The sequence below is a fragment of the Lagenorhynchus albirostris genome, chromosome 10 (assembly GCF_949774975.1).
Source record: "Lagenorhynchus albirostris chromosome 10, mLagAlb1.1, whole genome shotgun sequence".
NCBI lineage: Eukaryota > Metazoa > Chordata > Mammalia > Artiodactyla > Delphinidae > Lagenorhynchus > Lagenorhynchus albirostris.
Genome location: NC_083104.1, coordinates 93091390 through 93102323, shown reverse-complemented (window position 1 = coordinate 93102323; position 10934 = coordinate 93091390). Strand labels below are relative to the sequence as shown.

The window sequence follows — 10934 nt, the reverse complement described above, 5'->3', positions numbered from 1 at the left end:
AGCCGAGGTGGGGAAAGGGGACAGGAATCTTCTCCATTTCCCACCCAAGTGCCTCCTGGACAGGAGTGTCTGCTGTGTAAGTAACTAATCATAATCGGCTATCTATGGGGAAGCAGACCCTGGTTGTTCTATGGAAATAGGAAAACATAAGGAGCGAAGATGACTTAGCTGTCATCCCCAAGAGTCAGATGAAGGCGAATCACCGTCAACCTCCCTAGGCCTTTTTTATTCATCTGTAACAAAGGGGAACTCTATTTCAAAGAAAAAAAAATTCCTATGACATGTGTTCACTGTAATTACAAAACTTGGTCAGGATTATATAAAATCTGAGCTTGGTTCTCCCAGTTGTGGAAGGCTCAGGAAGTTAGATTCACAGAGTCTACAGAAGGAGCTGAGAAGGGGGCTATTTTTGTCTGTTTTTCTCATAGCTGTAGCCCAGCTTCTACAACACTGCCCGGCACAAATGGGAAACTCAATATTCCTTTTTTTTTTTTGGCTGCCAAAAGCTTCATTTCCATTTGGTCCAAGGCTTGGGGGAGGGCTCCAGGGTAGTTAAAAGCTGCCTAGTGGCTGCAGAGAAGGCTTCAGGCCTTCTGACCACAGGGGCTCCTCAAAGGCCGCTGGGTTTCAGAGGTTCCTAGTCATGCCTGAGGGTGAGCCTTTCAAAGGGCTACTGGCCCCGCCCAGCCTGAGGACCAGCCAGCCTGCGGAGGTTGGTCAGGTGGTCACCCATCTTCTTGATGAGTTTCACCTGCTCATACAGGAAGCCGCTCTCCAGGAAGTTTCAGAGGTGAGGGTCTGTGCGGGCAGAGCCCAGGGCATGCAGATCGAAAAGGGCCTGGTTCGGGTCCTTCTCCATGAGAATGGCGGCTTCCATAGCGTCCTGGGTTTCACCCCACTCATCTTGAGATGGCTTCCGCACGTCCTGGAAGAGGGCACGGTCGCTGCACTGGTTTTGTATTTTTGAGAGACGTTCAGTGCCTTGGCGCTTCTCCTTGGCCAATTCACGGAAAAAGTGGCCCACACTCTGAAGAGCCCCATCGTCGTGGTCGAAATAGAAGCCCAGAGAGAGGTAGGTATAGAAGGCCTGCAGATGCAGGTTGACCAGGCAACCTCTACCTTGGTAGAATAATTCTGACGAATCTGGGAGCTCAGGGTTGATTGGTAATAAGGAGTTAACCTCAAAAACTGGTGTTGGTTGGTTCCAGGGGCCGAGGGTAGCTGAGTGGCTGATTCCAAAGGTTGCAACTGAAAAAAAAGCTGGAGGGCGGTCGGAGGCTGGAACAAGGGGTATCCCTTGGTACGTTCATTCTAAACACTGTTGAAGCAAGAGACAGATCCGCAGGCCTGCCGCGCGACCTGTCGGAAACTCAATATTCCTCAGGTCAGTTAGTGAGCAGCAGTATAGTCACTTCTGGCCCCCTCCGTCTCCACCACCCCCACCCCCGCCAGCCTAAGCCCTCCTTCCCCCCCCCCGCCTGCCTAGGACCACCTCTGAGCTAAGGCTGCGACTGGGACACCTGCAAGTGGCTTCTCCAAGTGGCCAGGGCTTCCTCACAGTGTGGTGGCTGGGTTGCCAAGGTGAGCATCCTGAGAGACAGGGAGCCACACAGAAGCCACGTGGCCTTTTGTGACCTTGCCTCAGAGGTCAAACACTGTCACTTCCACTGCATTGTATTTGTCGAGGCAGTTACAAAGATTTTCTCAAGTTCAAAGTTAGGGAACATACCTTCTCAATGGAGGAATGTCAACAGCACATTGCAAAAAACAAAAACAAAACGTGTGGGGTGAGAAAGATATGGCAGATGGCATTTTCCGAGGGATATATATACACATGCCATGACACTCAAGCCTTCCCCTGATTTTACATTATCAGACATCTGGCACTCTGCCCTGCACATTTTCGTGCAGTACTTAGGAGCTCTGCAAGGAAAATATGAACAGAACGGCTCTCCTTCCCACTCCTGCCCAAACTCAGGACTGGGGGACAGGGGTGCAAAAGTGGGACATTAGGAATGTTTATCTCAGAAGGTAGAGGACTCACTTGGGCTCTGGGTGACTTGGGAGCAAAGCCACACACAACCGTCATCACTATCACCTGTGTCAGCATACTATTTCTGTCCCTTTCACTCCTCTCTTTCATTGTTTATTTGTCATAGGTGTTTATGTTATAGGGAATAAATCTTGGGAAAGAAGACATTGTCGTACATTGTTAAATCTCCACTTTCATGTATTTATGCCAATGCTTGTGGCCTCATTAGGAATTTTAAGCTGAAGTCACTTATGCCCGGTGGCCCATTTGATAGGAAGTGAATTTCAGACTAGGTCAGTACTCAGGCAGTCATTCACCTCAAAGTCAGGGTACAATTCAATTCTTTTTGATATCAATGGATGTATTCTTTAACCAGAGTTAAAATAATCTAAAACCATCTTCCAACAGTATGATTCGAATGAAATAACATCCAGCGTGCTTAGACTGGAAAAAGTGGCATTATTCAATTTCCAAATACAGTAACTCGAATGATGAATTTGAAGAACTCGTTCTTGCTTTATTATTGGTACAGCTTCGTAACTGTCCTTTCAGTTCTCTTTTTCTTTGTGGGAAGATGGAGGAGGGGTGGCTAATGCAAAAGCAGAGGCAGCATCTTATTTACGCCATAACTGCTTTCCTGTGTCCTAAACCCTCAAGAGGGCTTTCTGAAGAAAAAGGGGTGAAAAAAATTAAACCTTATCCAGTGGAATTTACAGAGCTAGAAATAAAACAGCCTTAAAAGTTGTAACAGATACCTTTTTGGTTTATAACCACATTCTCTAACATCTGTTGAGGGACATTTTCTGACCAAAGGGTCTGTCAGTATCAATAAGGAAAGAAGTGTTCCTCATTGTTCTAGAATCTACGGTGTCTAGGGTTATTGAAATGGATATCTACTGTAGTTCATACCGGAGGATGGAGAGGGAGATTACAGACGGAAGGAAAAGGGGACGTGGATTACAGTGTGGACTTGCCCCTGGCCTTGCTTTGAACTCTCCCTGGCTTTTTGGAACTTAACCAAGATCAAACAGGCAGTTGCAGCCAGCCCAAGGCCTCTGGTTCTCTGTATAAATTTAGGAGTTGATTTTGAGGTTAAGATTATGAAGTTTTGTGGTAACTTTAAACTGGAAAGTATTGCATTCACCTTTTATATTCCCCAAAGAAAGAAGAAATGCCCAGCCATGTAATGAAACTCCTTTCAATCTGACCATTGTGTTAGGAACAGATTTCACACTGAGCGAATCTTTGCAACCAGACTCAAATGTTTCCCATTAAGGCCCTGCACGAGTATAAATGTGCAAGGGCCCGCCGCAGAGTGTGCCATTCTCCAAGCAAATGCACACACTTGGTGACTTGGATAGGGTATCAAAAACAGATCCATTGCTGAATACTTGTTTGCACTTCTTATTGCCATTGCTTAGAGCCTAGACAATGAGAAAGAAAACTCCCTCAACCTCTTGGTGGTGGCGGTGGGACCTACCTGATTAGGCAGAACATGTGTGGGTCAAACTGTTGCAGTCTTAATGTCTGAATCAGAATTGCTTGCTTACGATGGCTACGCCGTATCTTACTAGAATCCTTCGCAGTTTAGCAACTTTTGCTTCAAGCTAAAATAAGTGCTAGGAAGTAGAGTTTAAAATGATGCACAGAGTTTTAGACTATCAAAACAGGAGATTCTATTCAGAAAATGACTTTGACTAAAGCTGAAGAAAACTACAATACATTAACAGAAAGTTTCAACCTGTTATAAGATGGTTCTTAGTTTGACTTTTTTATTTTATTTTTTTGAGGTACGCAGGCCTCTCACCGTTTTGGCCTCTCCCGCTGCGGAGCACAGGCTGCGGACGCGCAGGCCCAGCGGCCATGGCTCACGGGCCCAGCCGCTCTGCGGCATGTGGGATCTTCCTGGACCGGGGCACGAACCTGTGTCCCCTGCATCAGCAGGCGGACTCTCAACCATTGCACCACCAGGGAAGCCCCTAGTTTGATTATTTTTGAGGAGTGGGGGGACTTTCCTTCCCCTTGTCTTAGAGCAAATGACAAAAACAAGCACTTCTTATAAAATAGCTCCATACAAGAGGGTGTTAAGGCAAGTTAAAGTCCCCAGGTATAACTACAATCATGCTAATGAGAACAGAAACAAGGGCACATATAACATGCTCTTATCCCAGACTTCAGGAAAGTTCATAGATGGTATCTTATGAATCCTTTTTGAACAATAGGCATGGTTACCTCCACTTTATCGTGGGGCAATCAAGGCATCCAAAGATAACTTGCCAGGGTCGTAAGATTCCTCAGAGCCACCACCAGAAAGGAGAACCCTTAATAGTGCAAACGCTGCTCAGAAATCAACTTTGCATGCGTGTTGCTAGGAGTAACTTTTGTAGACAGTGTACTGACTGAAGGAAGTGGTGAAGCAAGAGGGAAAAGGAATAAAGGGGAAAATGAAGGCTGGTCTGCGACTCCTCAAAAGTTACTTCTACAATTATTCAAAAGGAGACAAATCAATTATACTTCAATTTAAAGAAAGAGAGAGACCATGTTTCAGTCTTATAAAGTTTGACATAATTTAATACAACTTGCATTACTCAAATACATACTTCTAAAAGTTTCCCCTTTTGTTTTTAATTGAAGTATAGTTGATTTATAATATTGTGTTAGTTTCAGGTATACAGCAAAGTGATTCAGTTATACATATTTTCTCAGATTATTTTTCTTTATAGGTTATTACAAGATATTGAATATAGTTCCCTGCTCTATACAGTAAATCCTCGTTGCTTATCTATTTTATGTATAGTAGTTTCTGTCTGTTAATCCTATACTCCTAATTTATCTCTGACCCCAGTTTCCCCTCTCTAATTGCAGAATTTAAAATTATATTGAATACTTTCACCTAATGTTTCAAACTTACAACAGTCGCCTTCAGCATTTTTAAAAATTAATTAATTAATTTATTTTTAGCTGCGTTGGGTCTTCATTACTGCATACAGGCTTTCTAGTTGCGGCGAGCAGGGGCAACTCTTCGTTGCGGTGCACGGGCTTCTCGTTGCAGTGGCTTCTCTTTGTTGTGGAGCACGAGCTCTAAGCACGTGGGCTCAATAGTTGTGGCACGTGGGCTCAGTACTTGTGGCTCACTGGCTTAGTTGCTCCGCGACATGTGGGATCTTCCCAGACCAGGGCTCCAACCCGTGTCCCCTGCATCGGCAGGCTGATTCTTAACCACTAACTACTCCACGAGGGAAGCCCTCGCCTTCAGCATTTTAAAGTAACATTTTTAAATGATTTCAATGTGTATTATGTCATACAGACGTAAGTATACTGTTACCTTCTTAAATATTGCTATCAAAAATCATATACAGTAAAAAGACATTTCCACTACTCAGTGTACTCAGAGTTTGGAGAATTGATTTGCAGTGTTGTAGGAATTATTTCCGTTGTCTGGAATTCATCCAAAGAGCCACTCCTACTTGGTTTGTTTGGTTTTTTTGTTTTGTTTTGCAGGGGGGTTGGGTTTTTTTTTTTTCCTGCAACTTAAATTTTCTTATTTGCTAACAGTATGAGTGATTAGAGTAAAAGGAAGGGGAAGAGCTGACATTTTTCTCACCTGAAAGCAAAACCAGCATCCAGCAAAACTCTTTCTTCTATCCTCTCCGCATTCTTTTTGGTCCCAATTCCAATCATCTTAGACCATCACCAAAATGCTCACTGACTCCGGTTTAAGGTAATATTGACCCAGAAGTGTGTGCATTGTAATAGCGAGACTTTTGAGGTCTAACAATTTTCCAGGGTCCAAAGGCCATCATTTGTAATGCTTAGGCTTTCAGGTGCATTGACGGATAGTGGGGGACCGTCTTTGAAACCAGAGTCCATTCCCCTCCATTCATGTTACAGAAGTAACTTCTTATGTGTAAGGCAAGTTCTGAGTACAGGTTTTGATTATTTTTTAGCTTGTCTTAAAATTTTAAAACCTATCAAAGCTAGAAAGTGGTCTACCAAAGAATAAGGGTCATGGACTCTCCAAGTCCTTGAATTTCAAACCAGAGACAGATGATTCCCTTTGACCTCTGGGGGCCCTCCTCACCCCCACTGCTACAGGGGAAATGGGGAAGAGCAAGAAAAGCAAGAAAACTACAGGCCTGACAACAGGATTTGCCAGGAAGCTGTGTTCCACCTAGAACCTCTCTAGACACACGGATTGCTGATGCCTTTACGTCCACAATTAAAGATCCCTTCCTCCCTCAATACAATGAAAATACCCTGATAAAAGGTCACGTCTTATCTAATAACATGACAGCTTATCTCAACACCTACACCATAAATACTTAAGGTGTTTGGTGAAACTCCAGATTCCTGGACTTCAACACAGAATCACTGAATGAGAATCCTGGGCACCAGGGCCCATGAATCTGAATTTTTAAGCCAAATTCTCATTTGATCCTTACGCACAGTAACATGTAAGAACCTCAGGCTTTGGGACTTCCCTGGTGGTCCAGTGGGTAAGACTCCTCACTCCCAATGCCGGGGACCCAGGTTCGATCCCTGGTCCAGGAACTAGATCCCGCATGCTGCAACTAAGAGTTCGCATGACACAACTAAGAGTGTGCATTCTGCAATTAAGAGTCCACATGCTGCAACTGAGAAGCCTGCATGTCACAACTAAGAAGTCTGCATGCCACAACTAAGACCCAGTGCAGCCTAGATAAATAAATAAATAATAAAATAAATAAATAGTTAAAAAAAAAAAGAACCTCAGGCTTAGAGCTGGAGAAAAATAAGGAGGAAGCAAGAACAGAAGATGTGGGACCAGGGTTGTATGTAGAATCAAAGGTAAACATCATAAAGTATGGCCTATTTGACAATTGAAGCCAATCTTGGAAGACACAGAGAAGGCCAAAAAGTAAAATCGCTGAGAAAAAAGGAAGGAAAGAGGGCACGAGTTTTATGGACCTGCCATGGGCCTCTGAGATGTTGTCCTGCATTAAATAGGTCTTGGCCACCTCATCAAGGAAGGAGTTTTGTTGTGGCTCTTCCTTTTTTATTTCCTTTTTTTTTTGCGCGGTACGCGGGCCTCTCACTGTTGTGGCCTCTCCCGTTGCAGAGCACAGGCTCCGGACGCGCAGGCTCAGCGGCCATGGCCCACGGGCCCAGCCGCTCCGCGGCATGTGGGATCTTCCCGGACCGGGGCACGAACCGTGTCCCCTGCATCGGCAGACGGACTCTCAACCACTGCGCCACCAGGGAAGCCCCTTTATTTCCTTTTTATATAAAATGATTCCTTTCCTTACTCACACAGAATTTTCCTATGGAAACATGGGTTTTGTGGAGAGTAAGAAAGGTATTTTTTACAAATGAATGCTTTGTATTCACTAATCCCATATTTTTTCCCATATTAGTTTCTTCAGGGATTTCTACAAAGATGGTATTTTATCAGGTTCTTCTTTTTTTTTTTTTTTTAAGAAACACCTCGGGCTTCCCTGGTGGCACAGTGGTTAAGAATCCACCTGCCAATGCAGGGGACACGGGTTGGAGCCCTGGTCCGGGAAGATCCCACATGCCATGGAGCAACTAAGCCCGTGTGCCACAACTACTGAGCCTGTGCGCCACAACTACTGAAGCCTGGGCGCCTAGAGCCCGTGCTCCTCAACAAGAGCAGCCACCGCAATGAGAAGCCTGCGCACTGCAACAAAGAGTAGCCCCCGGGCTTCCCTGGTGGCGCAGTGGTTGGGAGTCCGCCTGCCGATGCAGGAGACATGGGTTCGTGCCCCGGTCCGGGAAGATCCCACATGACGTGGAGCGGCTGGGCCCGTGAGCCATGGCCACTGAGCCTGCGCGTCCGGAGCCTGTGCTCCGCGGCGGGAGAGGCCACAACAGTGAGAGGCCCACGTACCGCAAAAAAAAAAAAAAAAAAAGAGTAGCCCCTGCTCGACACAACTAGAGAAAGCCCATGTGCAGCAACGAGGACCCAACACAGCCAAAAATAAACAAATTAATTAATTAATTAAAATTTAAAAAAAAAGAAACACCTCACTTAAAATAAGCAAAACGTTTTTATTCACACAAGTATCTTTTACTAACTCTACCCAATTTTAGAAGCTTTGTAGGCTCCAAAGACTATCATGATTAACCTTCTTCGGATGAAACTTTAAGGATGTGCTTTGAACCCACAGAAGAAATTAAATGCACAGTTAAGACTGATTTTCATCATCAAGTTGCAACAGGGAATTGTCTTTAAAGCCATCTTCTGCTGCCTTCATTAGAGTTTTGATCTCTTGCTGCAAATTTATATTCCTTTGTGGGTTTAAGGCAGATACTGGATATCCTTTTAACCTATATTTACTAAGCAACCTATTGATGAGTCTCATTCTGCCACAAATTCATGAACGATGTTCCCATGACCACCCTAGCGGGAGTCTTAACTGAATACAGCATCTTCAGGATAAGTGGCCATTTGTCACAAGGTAAAGGCATTTTTTTTTAATCGTGAAAGTTAAAAACACATACCACTTTGACTTTTTTACATTTTGAATTGTTCCACAAGCCCCAATCAGCCAGCAAATAAAAAATGTATGCCAATAATAGAACACCCAAAGAAACGTCTGTGCTCCCCACCCCCCCCTTTCCCTTTCCAAAAAACCTCTCCCAATTTAGGACCTTCTATATGTGTCTGAGCCAAGTTCCTGATTGGAAGAAATTCTCACCTAGAAAGAAGGAGGGACAGTTTCCCTGGTGCTTGTCAGCTTTATTCACTACCTCTCTGTTCGGCCTCACAGGGGAACTGACCCGCCCAAACTCCACCTCTCAGGCCCCCTTGCCCCTGGCATCCAGCCCCTTTCAGTCAGTGGGGGCACTGGATGGAGACTGGGGAGCAGGAGGAAAGGAGAAGTCAGAGAACTTTCCCCCTTCATTTCTGTTTTAGGCAGCATCTTTGGCCGAAGCTGCCCCCCCTGTGGCTCCCCGCAGGGCAGCCTCGCATTGGCTGAACTGAGTTGGAAGCCAGTTGGCAAGGGAGTCTGGGAAATGCCTCTGCAGATCAGCCCTTTGTGCAAGGTCCAGAGCAGATCAGGGGAATTATGAGGCCTGGATCTGAGAACAAACAGCCAAATGACCAGCCCAGAGAGCTGAACTAGGTAAGACTCACTGGCGTCCTCTCTAGCTCGGTAGGCCAAAGAGTGACAGTTGACTCCAGTTCATCCACTCAATATTTACAGTGCATTGACCAGGTGTTAGGAGTTGTGCTAACTTCTTTTTTTATATGTTTGTTTGCTTATTTATTTATTTATTTATTTATTTATTTTTGGCCGTGTTGGGTTTTCATTGCTGCGGGCGGGCTTTCTCTAATTGCGGGGCGTCTTCCTTGCAGCGCGCAGGTTTCCCATTGCGGTGGCTTCTCTTTGTTGCAGAGCATGGGCTCTAGGCGCGCGGGCTCAGTAGTTGTGGCACACAGGCTTAGTTGCTCCGCGGCATGTGGGATCTTCCCCGACCAGGGCTCGAACCCCTGTCCCCTCCACTGGCAGGCAGATTCTTAATCACTGCACCACCAGGGAAGTCCTGTGCTAGCTTCTAAGAATGCAAAGATAGAGAACATATGGTCCCAGCTCTCACCATCTTCTGTTCGAATCCCAGCCCTATTCCCTTCTAGTTGGCTTTGGGCAGCTGACTTCTTGACCACTCCAAGCCACCCCCTCCTCTGCTGTGAAACAGGGAAGATAATAGTATCAACTTCCTAGGCTTTTTTTTTTTTTTTTGGCTGCATTGGATCTTAATTGTGGTACGTGGGCCTCTCTCTAGTTGTGGCATGCAGGTTTTCTCTCTGTAGTTGTGGCACATGGGCTCCAGGGCACATGGGCTCTGTAGTTTGCAGCTCGAAGCCTCTCTAGTTGAGGCACTTGAGCTCAGTAGTTGTGGTGCATGGACATGTGGGGTCTTAGTTCCCTGCCCAGGATCGAACCAGCGTCCCCTTCATTGTAAGGCAGATTCTTTACCACTGGACCACCAGGGAAGTTCCTCAACTTCCTAGGATTGTTGTAAGGGTTCCATGAGATCGCTGCTTACAGTAGACATTCAGTGAGCATTTGTTGAATAAAACTGTGCCTAGTGAGCCAGACAATAAGTAAAACGAAGTTACACTTCACTGATTGCCTACCCTGTGCCAGACACATACGTACATTACGGTAATGCCTACAACCACTAGCAAGGTGGGGTAAACAAGCAGTTTCAATACAATATGGTAAAGGGTTACAACAAACGCACCCACAAACTGTGCTGGAAACACCATAGGCGGAGAACCCGTAGAGACCTCACAGAGAAGTTACGGAGAATTGCATCAGAGGGAGAAGGAGGCAGGGCCCAGCGGGTAAGGACTTCGTAATAATAACAGTAGTAACAAAAGCTAACAAGGATTGAGAACTCACCCTGAACCGGGCCCTGAGTGACAGTACTCACTGAGTCTTCCTCCATAGATGCTCCCTATCAAACCCATTTTATAGAGAGAGAACTCAAGTTTAGAGTTCTAAATTATGTCACCCAGCTAGTAAAGGTTAGGGTCAGGATCCAAACCCAAGAGTGCCTAACTCCAAAGTTGATGCCCTGAGGAACAGCAGATGCGCTCCCGGCTGTAAGGATGGATCGTTTTGTTGGGCTAACTAACACAGCAGCTACAAAGGACAAATCTGTGTGCTAACATCCAACAGACTGTAGACTCCTTGGGGTAACTGTGCAAGGAGAGCTGGACACTGAAGGTGCTTAACTCTTTGGGGAGTCCGGCTGCACAGCCCCAGCTCAGCGGGGGACCAGGGGACAAAGGGCTCCATCCTGGGGTGGGGGAGAAGTGGCTGAGGGGAACATGTGTTCTCTAGAAGTAAACTGAGTGGCCTTGAGAGATGAGTTAACCCTTTCAAGACTC

The 10934-nt window shown here is 45.7% G+C and overlaps 1 pseudogene; it reads right to left on the bottom strand.

Moving 5' to 3' along the window:
- Positions 1 to 552: 552 nt before the first annotated feature.
- Positions 553 to 2089, bottom strand: LOC132527953 (ferritin light chain-like; annotated as a pseudogene).
- Between the last annotated feature and the right edge of the window lie 8845 nt (positions 2090 to 10934).